Consider the following 9,482-nt stretch of genomic DNA (forward strand, 5'->3'; position numbering starts at 1 on the left):
ATATTTGGTAAAGATGAAGTTAGATTATTTTCAAATATATATTGAAGAATATAAGTGGATCTGATGAGTTAGGTAATTGAAGTACCTAATTATAAAGCTTTTATCTCGCTAAATAAATCAGTTGCATCAATCTTTACTTTTTACTCCGTCTTTACTGGATCAGTTATCTTTTGTTGAAAAGCAAGACAATGTTTTAAAATATCATGGTCACTTAATGTAAAAATATCACTGAAAAAACCAAAAACATTATCATAATAAGACATCGTATCAAATCTACTATTCAATGAATTTGATCAATTATTCTAAAAAAAAATAATATTTTAAACGCCCTTTTTGAATCTTAAAATGTCTCGTTTCTATGTTCATAATCGAAAACTTTTAGTTTATATTTTCGTTTCACGATATTTAACGAAGGAAAACCTTATTCATCAGCTGCCAATTTTCCCACTTGGGCAATTATTTCCTCAACAACATTTTCACATCTGTAATTTTTTTGGCCATTGGCATGATACAGTTGATTTCACATTCAGATTATAGTGTAATGTGTAGTGTGTGTGTTGAGTAAATGTCTTGTTATATAGTAAAGTCTATTTCATTGTCTTTGCAAAGATGGGCTAATTGTATCCAAACGTCTCCCTTCACCGATCCCACAAGGATAGAAATTATTTCTATTAACTGATTTTTAATAAAGAAAAATTTGATACTCAGCTGGAATTCATAACTCACAAACCCTTTGATCCAAAGGTCGGCTCTCTTACCATTGAGCCACACAGGGCCGACGATAACGGGCCTGCAAGTGATGCTGCACTGCAGGCGGGCGCCCCTATTTGGTGGGCGCCAAAATGAGCTTTTTGCTGCTGGTGTTATACAAAATACATACTAATTTTAAAAACCTAAGGGGAATTATGCTAGTTTTGCAGGCGGGCACCTTATACCTTAGCGCCGTGGACCACAGAAGGGGGAGACTGTAATTTTTAAAATGATCAACTAGATTCTTTAAATAGTTTTGACATACTTTAATGTCAATTATTGTATCATTTTGCTTATAATATTTATCTGGAATAAACATGATACCAAATAATCATTATGATCTCTATAAATAAATCTAAATGATTGGATATTTAATAGTAAAGCACTTGCTTTATGTCTACTTGCTATCAGAATTTCAAAAACGGTAGTTTATAATAGTTATTTATGATATAAGTGTTAAAAGTACACGTTTAAGGCACGCACGTGAAAGTTTGCAGAATGAGCGATAACGAGTTCTGCAATTCACATGAGTGCCTTAAAAATGTACTTTTTAACACGCATATCATACAATATTTTTCTACAAACGTAATTACAGGACAATATCTACAAAAACTTTTACTTAAACTTGACTGACATTCCAATTTTATATTTTTTTGACATTACATCAAAATTGCATATACGGTCAATGCGAACTCAGTGCCTTAAAATTTTTTTAAAGCACTAGTGCCTTAAAGTAGCATTTTTAACGCTCGTATGGAGTGCTAAAAATTGAATTTTTAACACGGTTGTAGAAAAATAAATATAATGGTACATATTATTTTTATATTACTATCTATGCCTTTTTATAGCATGCATTATTTATCAAATTGGATGTTTCTATTAAATTATTAAAAAATATATTTAACCCAAAACCCAAGCTTCCACCGTTAAAATTTATTTTTCAAAATTTGAATTCCTCGTCTCAAAAAACCCCAATGCTAAATTTTTATGAAATTATTTTAATTTCAAAAATCCACGAAAGTTTCAAATCTGGACAGAATATTACAACACAACAAGTTTTGACCTCTAAACAATTTTTTACGATTTACGGATAAGTACTGCAAAATAGGTATTCCCATATTATATAGTTTTAAAAAAATACAATAATATATAAAATCCACAAGGAAAAGAAAAAGGTTTTCCTGTAGTTGGCTGTATACCATCAATCACAAAATTGGAAAGAAATCCTTTGTAAAAGGTATAATTTTTTTTTTATTAAAAATCCCTTAAAAGGGCTACATCACAACAAAACGTTTTCGATTTTTATCAAAAATCATCATCAGTGTTCGATAAACTGGATGCTAGCTGAGCCACAAAAGAAAAATATTTGGGTAAAAACCCTTTACATAAAATATAGATGCCTTAAAAGTGCATACTTCAGTAAAAAGGCCTGTGATGGTCACATGGCAAACAGGATAATGCCCTAAGGTAAGGTATACAGGTTTCCCAACACGTGGGATCCAAATTGAGTTGATCACATTTCAATGACTTAATGGCAACTGAATCTACAATAATATATAGTAGTAAATTATTAACACTAAATATAAAATAAGATCTTAATTATTTTTTCATTAATAAACAATTTTTTTTATTTTTGAAATTTCTCGAAATGTTCGTTAAAAATGTAAAATTAAAATTGTATAAAAAATGAATACCTCGTTAAAATAAATATTTCTTATTTGCCAAACCTTCGGTTTGGCGCCCTTTCCGGGCCGCGCCCGCGTGCGTCGCACGCGTTGCACGCCCGGTTACGGGGGCCCTGCCGAACAACCAATATGATGTAAAATAAAATTTGATGGTATCTGTATTGAACAAATAATGGAAATAAAATACCTTGGAATTACATTGTCAAGTTACGGAGACCTGGACAACGAAGTGAGAAATCAAGTACAAAAAGCAAATAGACTAGCAGGATGCCTTAATAACACTATATGGCGAAACCGACATATTAACACTGAGATGAAGTCAAGAATTTATAAAACCAGTGTAAGACCAATAATGACATATGCATCAGAAGCAAAACCCGATACTGTCACAACAGTGGTCAAAATAGCAAGAGATAAATCACCAATCGGCAGAAGAAGTATCGGCCGACCGCGCAAAAGATGGAGTGACAACCTTCCATAGAGGTACAGTGCTGGATTTAGTTCATGGACCGCCGGGGGCTAAGTCATACAGTCATACTATACCGCCACTCTCCAGTAGGTATAGATGCGTCTTAGGTTAACAATCCATTAAAACTATTTTAATATTATTAGGTAATTTTTTACAAATATACAAAAAGGCCACAAAGACACAAACTCACAACTTATAGGTAAAGTAAATTAACATAATTATTTACAAACAAAGGACATCGCACACATCTTATGGAAAATATAATGTCACTCAAATTCAATAAAATTTATATGAATATATTCGTTTCAATTTAACGATCAATTCTTATCATTGCGCGAACTCTTAATTTTCAATAATAAGAGCAGAAATTAATCTGAAATCAAATGGGTAGTAGTAAGCTAGAGAGAGAAAAAATATTTTAAAATACCCAAATTATAGTTAGTTCATAAATCTTCTCGAGCTCTTAAGCATCTTATTATAATAGTTTCACTAATCCGCTTAGGCCCAGCGGGGTTGAAGCTGTTTTGAATAGCACCCAGAGCAATAGTGATTATAACTGACACGTTTATAGACTCCAAAAATGTGATTTCGATAAACTTTAATTGCAATTTGCGCCGTAATTAATCATAATTAAGAGTTGGCCCAATGATAAGAATTGACAGTTAATTTAAAACGAATCTATTCGTATAAATTTTATTGAATTTGAGTGACATTATATTTTCCATAAGATGTGTGCGATGTCCTTTTCCTGGACTTCCTACTTACCAACAGGTCGATGATTTTATTAAAATCTAATTTTGCAAACAGATCATTATTAATATTTAAAACAGCGAACGAATTTAATGTTTCTTCCGTCATCGTATTTCTCAAATAATTTTGGACCCGTTTTAAAGTGGAAAATGATCTGTCACCAGTTGCGTTAGTAATAACCATCAACGATAAGAAGATTCTTTAGTGCTATCTCTACGTTTGGGGAGGTTGCAATTATATTATTTTTGTGCAAGAGCTCGATCACAAAAGTAGCACTGTGAGTTGTTGGATTTTTATACTCAACTTGGCCTAGTAGTGACATTATAAAATGTTTTAATTGAATACACTCACTTGCTAGAGATGTATCTAAGTCATTCGAATAAATATTCTAATACCGACGATTTGTCTGAAATCACGTTATCCTCTGAAAGAGGTAGAGAAAATAAAAATGAGAAAGTGATGGCAAGATCTTCATAAGCTTTTCCTCTAGATTTCAGATTATTTGCCAAATAATCAATTGTTTTATACAGAACTTGGATTCTAATCTTATTTTGCGGTGTAAGGATCTCTTCTGTATCTGCTTCGTGAAACTGTAATTTTCTTTTGCGACTTCTAATTTCTTTGCTGTATTCCGTTTGTTGTGATAAGAGCTGCCCCTTTTGTTCAAATAAATTACATTTATCACGAAGAACCTCGTAAAAATGTTGTAATGAGCTATGTTGTATAAGCAAATACGAACATGTAGGTATGTAAGTCCGTATTTGCGCTTTGTAAAGATTTACTCGCTAGGTCAGTTTTTTCCAGTACTTCGAACCAAAAGGCAATATAAATACCAAATTCTAACGTAGCTATATTTTCGTTTAAATTGTTTGCTTGAGGATAGACTAATCGTTAGAGGATAACTCTAAAAGTGCTTGCTTTATATCTTGATAGCATAAATTAAGAGCTTTTAATGCATTAAATCGTCCTCACCATCGAGTCACTTTAACTCTTTTTGGAACAAATGTTGTATGGCCACAATTTTTCAATAGATCAGTGAGTCGTTTCCATCTGTAAGTTGAAGCTGAGAAAAAAAAATTCTTCAGCAACTAAAAAAAAGAAGTACTTTCCATAGTACATTCTGCTGCAACCCCATAAATTTGAAATATCCACGTATATAATTAAAACGTGATGGGAGCGACGCGACGTACCGCCTCTCAAAATTTACCGCCGGGGGCTAATAGTCCCATAGCCCCCCTCTTAATCCGGCACTGTAGAGGTATCAATCCGCCAATGAACAAGCAGAATTGCTTATAAAGAGAAGGAAGAAGAAAAAGAAGAGCTTCGCTTGCAAGAGTTAGATCATTTAAAAGGCATTGATGATCTTCGATGTTATCTACCACTATCGCTGTGTCATCAGCAAAACTAATGTTAACGTTATAAATAAATATTCCGTTTACTTTAATACGCTTATTACAGTCTGCCACTGCTTCTGCGCATTTTCTTTCTACGTATTAATTAATATACCCCATTTTTTAAACGAACGTTTTTTTTTTTGTTTCAGATTAAAGTCATTGATTTTCCTGACTTAAGAAACTTGACTTCACCGGTTGATCGAGGTGAGCTACAAATTACATGGTAAGCTTTTATCCCTTGTCACACTTTATCACAATGAAAAAGGAGTTTCATTTCTCAGTAATGTAATAAAATACATATACAGTCGGAAAAATGAAAGAATACCCATGAACGAACATATAAAATACGCTGTATTTTCCTGTCAGCGTGTCACAAAGAAAATTGTCCAGTGCAAGTACATGTAACAATAATTATTACATGTACTTGCGCTGGCCAATTTTTTGTGTGACACGGTGACAGGAAAATACAGCGTGTTTTATATGTTCATTCATGGGTATTCTTTCATTTTTCCTACTGTATGTACGTTAAATTTTACACAACGTAACCCAACTTATATTGACAATGACAAACTATAAATGTGACAATGATAGACCCATTAGTCCAGAAAGCCACTGCGCATCCACTAGGAAAAATATTCTAATTCGGATTTTTTGCACAATCTTACTCAAAAAGGACTCCTAACAAATTTGCATGTTTCCATGATAAAAAGGTGGTCAAAAATTTTTTAAACGTTTTTTTTTTGTTATTTTCCTAAAAGTATTTTTTTTGCATGGAAAAAAGTTTTTTTAGGTTTTTTGGATCATTCCAAACAAAAAAGGTCTTTAGTGACTTTTCTCTAAAAATGATAGTTTTTGATATATAAGCGATTAAAAATTGAAAAATTGCGAAATCGACCATTTTTAACCCTCAAAAACTATGTGAAAAACTGAAAATTTGAATATTGCCAAGGTAGGAAGATATTCTTAAACATCGATTGATGAAATCCCGAAGAGTTTTTTGCAATACAATATTCAAAACTCCTTTGTTTTTTAATTGATAATCAAGCGTGCGCGACACTATTTTCCACCGACAGTATGGTGCAAATGAAAGGAATAATTTCGTTATTTCGTAAACCGGCGACTTCACGGAAAAATCCCGAAACAGGTCGATTTTTATTTTTAAGTTATGATATTTTGGCATATATGGTATACTAGTGACGTCATCCATCTGGACGTGATGACGTAATCGATGATTTTTTTTAAACGAGAATAGGGGTCGTGTGCTAGCTCATTTGAAAGGTTCTTCAATTCTCTATTCAGTAATATAAACATTTACATAATTATTTATACAGGGTGTCCAAAAAATTTTTATTAAATTAAATTATTTGACAAAAAAAGAAGTAGAAGGTCACCCTGTATAAATAATTATGTAAATGTTTACATTACTGAATAGAGAATTGAAGAACCTTTCAAATTAGCTACCACACGACCCCTATTCTCATTTAAAAAAAATCATCGATTACGTCATCACGCCCAGACGGATGACGTCACTAGTATACCATATATGCCACAATATCATAAATTTAAAATAAAAAATCGACCTGTTTCAGGATTTTTCCTTAAAGCCGCCGGTTTACGAAATAACGAATTTATTCCTTTCATTTTTGCACCATACTGTCGGTGGAAAATAGTGTCGCGCACGCTTGATTAGCAATTAAAAAACAAAGGAGTTTTGAATATTGTATTGCAAGAAACTGTTCGGGATTTCATCAATCGATGTTTAAAGAATATCTACCTACCTTGGCAATATTCAAATTTTCAGTTTTTCACATATAGTCCTGTCGCCAGAGGGGGTACAACGGCCTCGTTAATTCAGATGGACTTACTCAAGTTTTTTTTTATGTATTTTGACCCGTAGAACACGAATTTTTTGGGTAACAGTTGATCCGAATGTCGATAAGATTGTTATAGACCAAGAACTTGAGGAATCAAATAACAGCGATTTTTGGCAAAACAAAACAATATTTTGTATTTTTTGGGCCATTTTAAGTAAAAAATATTTCTACAAGTTTTTTCGTAGGATGCACAGTTTTCGAGATAAACGCGGTTGAACTTTAAAAAAATCGAAAAATTGCAATTTCTGAACCCGAATAACTTTTGATTAAAAAATAAAATAGCAAGTCTGCTTACCGCATTTGAAAGTTTAAGTCAAATTATATCGGTTTTGATTATTTGCATTGGTAAAAATTTATTTTTTTATTGTTTAACAAAGCTATAAACACGTAGGGTTTCCCGTGCTTTTACATGCGTTTTACCGCATGTAACGTAGAAATAGTCTTGATTGCACTAGTACCTATTCTACCTACTCGTTCGATTTTAAATGAGAAATCATAGAAACATCACTCACGCACTAGTTGTTTGTAGCTTTGTTTAACAATAACACAATAAATTTTTAGCAATGCAAATAATCAAAACCGACATAATTTGACTTGAACTTTCAAAGGCGCTAAGCAGAATTGCTATTTTATTTTTTAATCAAAAGTTATTCGGGTTTAAAAATTGCAGTTTTTCGATTTTTTGAAAGTTCAACCGCGTTTATCTCGAAAACTGTGCATCCTACTAAAAAACTTGTAGAAATATTTTTTGCTTAAAATGACCCAAAAAATACAAAATATTGTTTTGTTTTGCCAAAAATCGCTGTTATTTGATTCCTCAAGTTCTTGGTCTATAACAATCTTATCGACATCCGGATCAACTGTTACCCAAAAAATTCGTGTTCTACGGGTCAAAATACATAAAAAAAACTTGGGTAAGTCCATCTGAATTAACGAGGCCGTTGTACCCCCCCTGGCGACAGGACTAATAGTTTTTGAGGGTTAAAAATGGCCGATTTCGCAATTTTTCAATTTTTATCGCTTATATATATCAAAAACTATCATTTTTAGAGAAAAGTCACTAAAGATCTTTTTTGTTTGGAATGATCCAAAAAACCTAAAAAAACTTTTTTCCATGCAAAAAAAATAATTTTAGGAAAATAACAAAAAAAAAACGTTTAAAAAATTTTTGACCACCTTTTTATCCTGGCAACATGCAAATTTGTTAGAAGGAGTCCTTTTTGAGTAAGATTGTGCAAAAAATCCGAATTAGAATATTTTTCCTAGCGGATGCGCAGTGGCTTTCTGGACTACATAGAAATAAACGATTCAAGCGGCCTATTAAAAAAGTACCCCGCACAAACCTTATGGAATTAGGTCCCAGTGGATTTCGTTCGTACTTTGGGAAAATGCTCTTTGAATCATCCTGATAAAAAGTTCTTATGGGCACAACTCAATCGTATGAAGGATTTTCAAGATATAAAGGCACAAACTCGAAAAGTTCTAAGATTTACTGGGTACTCCAATTCCCTGAGTTCCTGGTTATCTGGCAACATGTAGAAGTTTGGATCAAGGAAAAGTACTAGTAGTTTGGATTTTTTCCTGGCTATCCAATGGCGACCTTTACTTTGACCTTGACGCCTTGACCTTCAGCGGACGTCATCGGATATAAACAGATTACTCATGGTTTTTTGGGATCACTAAACACGAATATGCCATCAGAATTGACCTCCGGAGAACGTGGTGGCCAGGGCTACTGCAAGGGACGTCATCTTCTAGAGTTTTTCGGCATTGAATTGATGCAAATGAATTACTGGAGGGTTTATTGAGGTCGCTAAACACGAATATACCACCAGAGCCGACTCCCGAAGCATCTGGTTTCCAAGGTCAATGAAAGGGGCTCCTGGAGTTTCGAGGGTCTTTGGTACTACATGAATGCAAACGGATTAGTTATAGGTTTTTGCGGTTGCTGAACACGAATGCGTGATCAGCACAGACACAGGAGCACCTGGTGTCTAAGATAGGCTATCTTCTGGAGTTTCGGAGAAATCAAATGAAGGAATCAAATGGATTACTCTTAGGTTTTTAACTCCAGGATAACCTGCCTTAAGCACCAGGTGCTCCTGTGTCTGTACTGATCACGCATTCGTGTTCAACAACCCCAAAAACCTACAACTAATCCGTTTGCATTAATGTAATACCAAAGACCCTCGAAACTCCAGAAGCACCTTTCATTGACCTTGGAAACCAGGTGCTCCGGGAGTCGGCTCTGGTGGCATATTCGTGTTTAGCAATCTCAATAAACCCTCCAGTAATTCGTTTGCATCAATTTAATGCCGAAAACCATCGAAACCTAAAAGATGACGTCCCTTGCAGTAGCCACCACGTCCTCCAAAGGTCAATTCTGATGGCACATTCGTGTTCAGCGATCCCAAAAACCCATGAGTAATCTGTTTATATCAATTTAATGCCGAAAAACCTCGAAACTCTAGAAGATGACGTCCGTTGAAGGTCAAGGTCAAAGTAAAGGTAGCCATTGGATAGCCAGGAAAAAATCCTAGACTACTAGTACTTTCCTTGA

Source organism: Diabrotica virgifera, chromosome 9 (assembly GCF_917563875.1).
Source record: "Diabrotica virgifera virgifera chromosome 9, PGI_DIABVI_V3a".
Taxonomy (NCBI): domain Eukaryota; kingdom Metazoa; phylum Arthropoda; class Insecta; order Coleoptera; family Chrysomelidae; genus Diabrotica; species Diabrotica virgifera.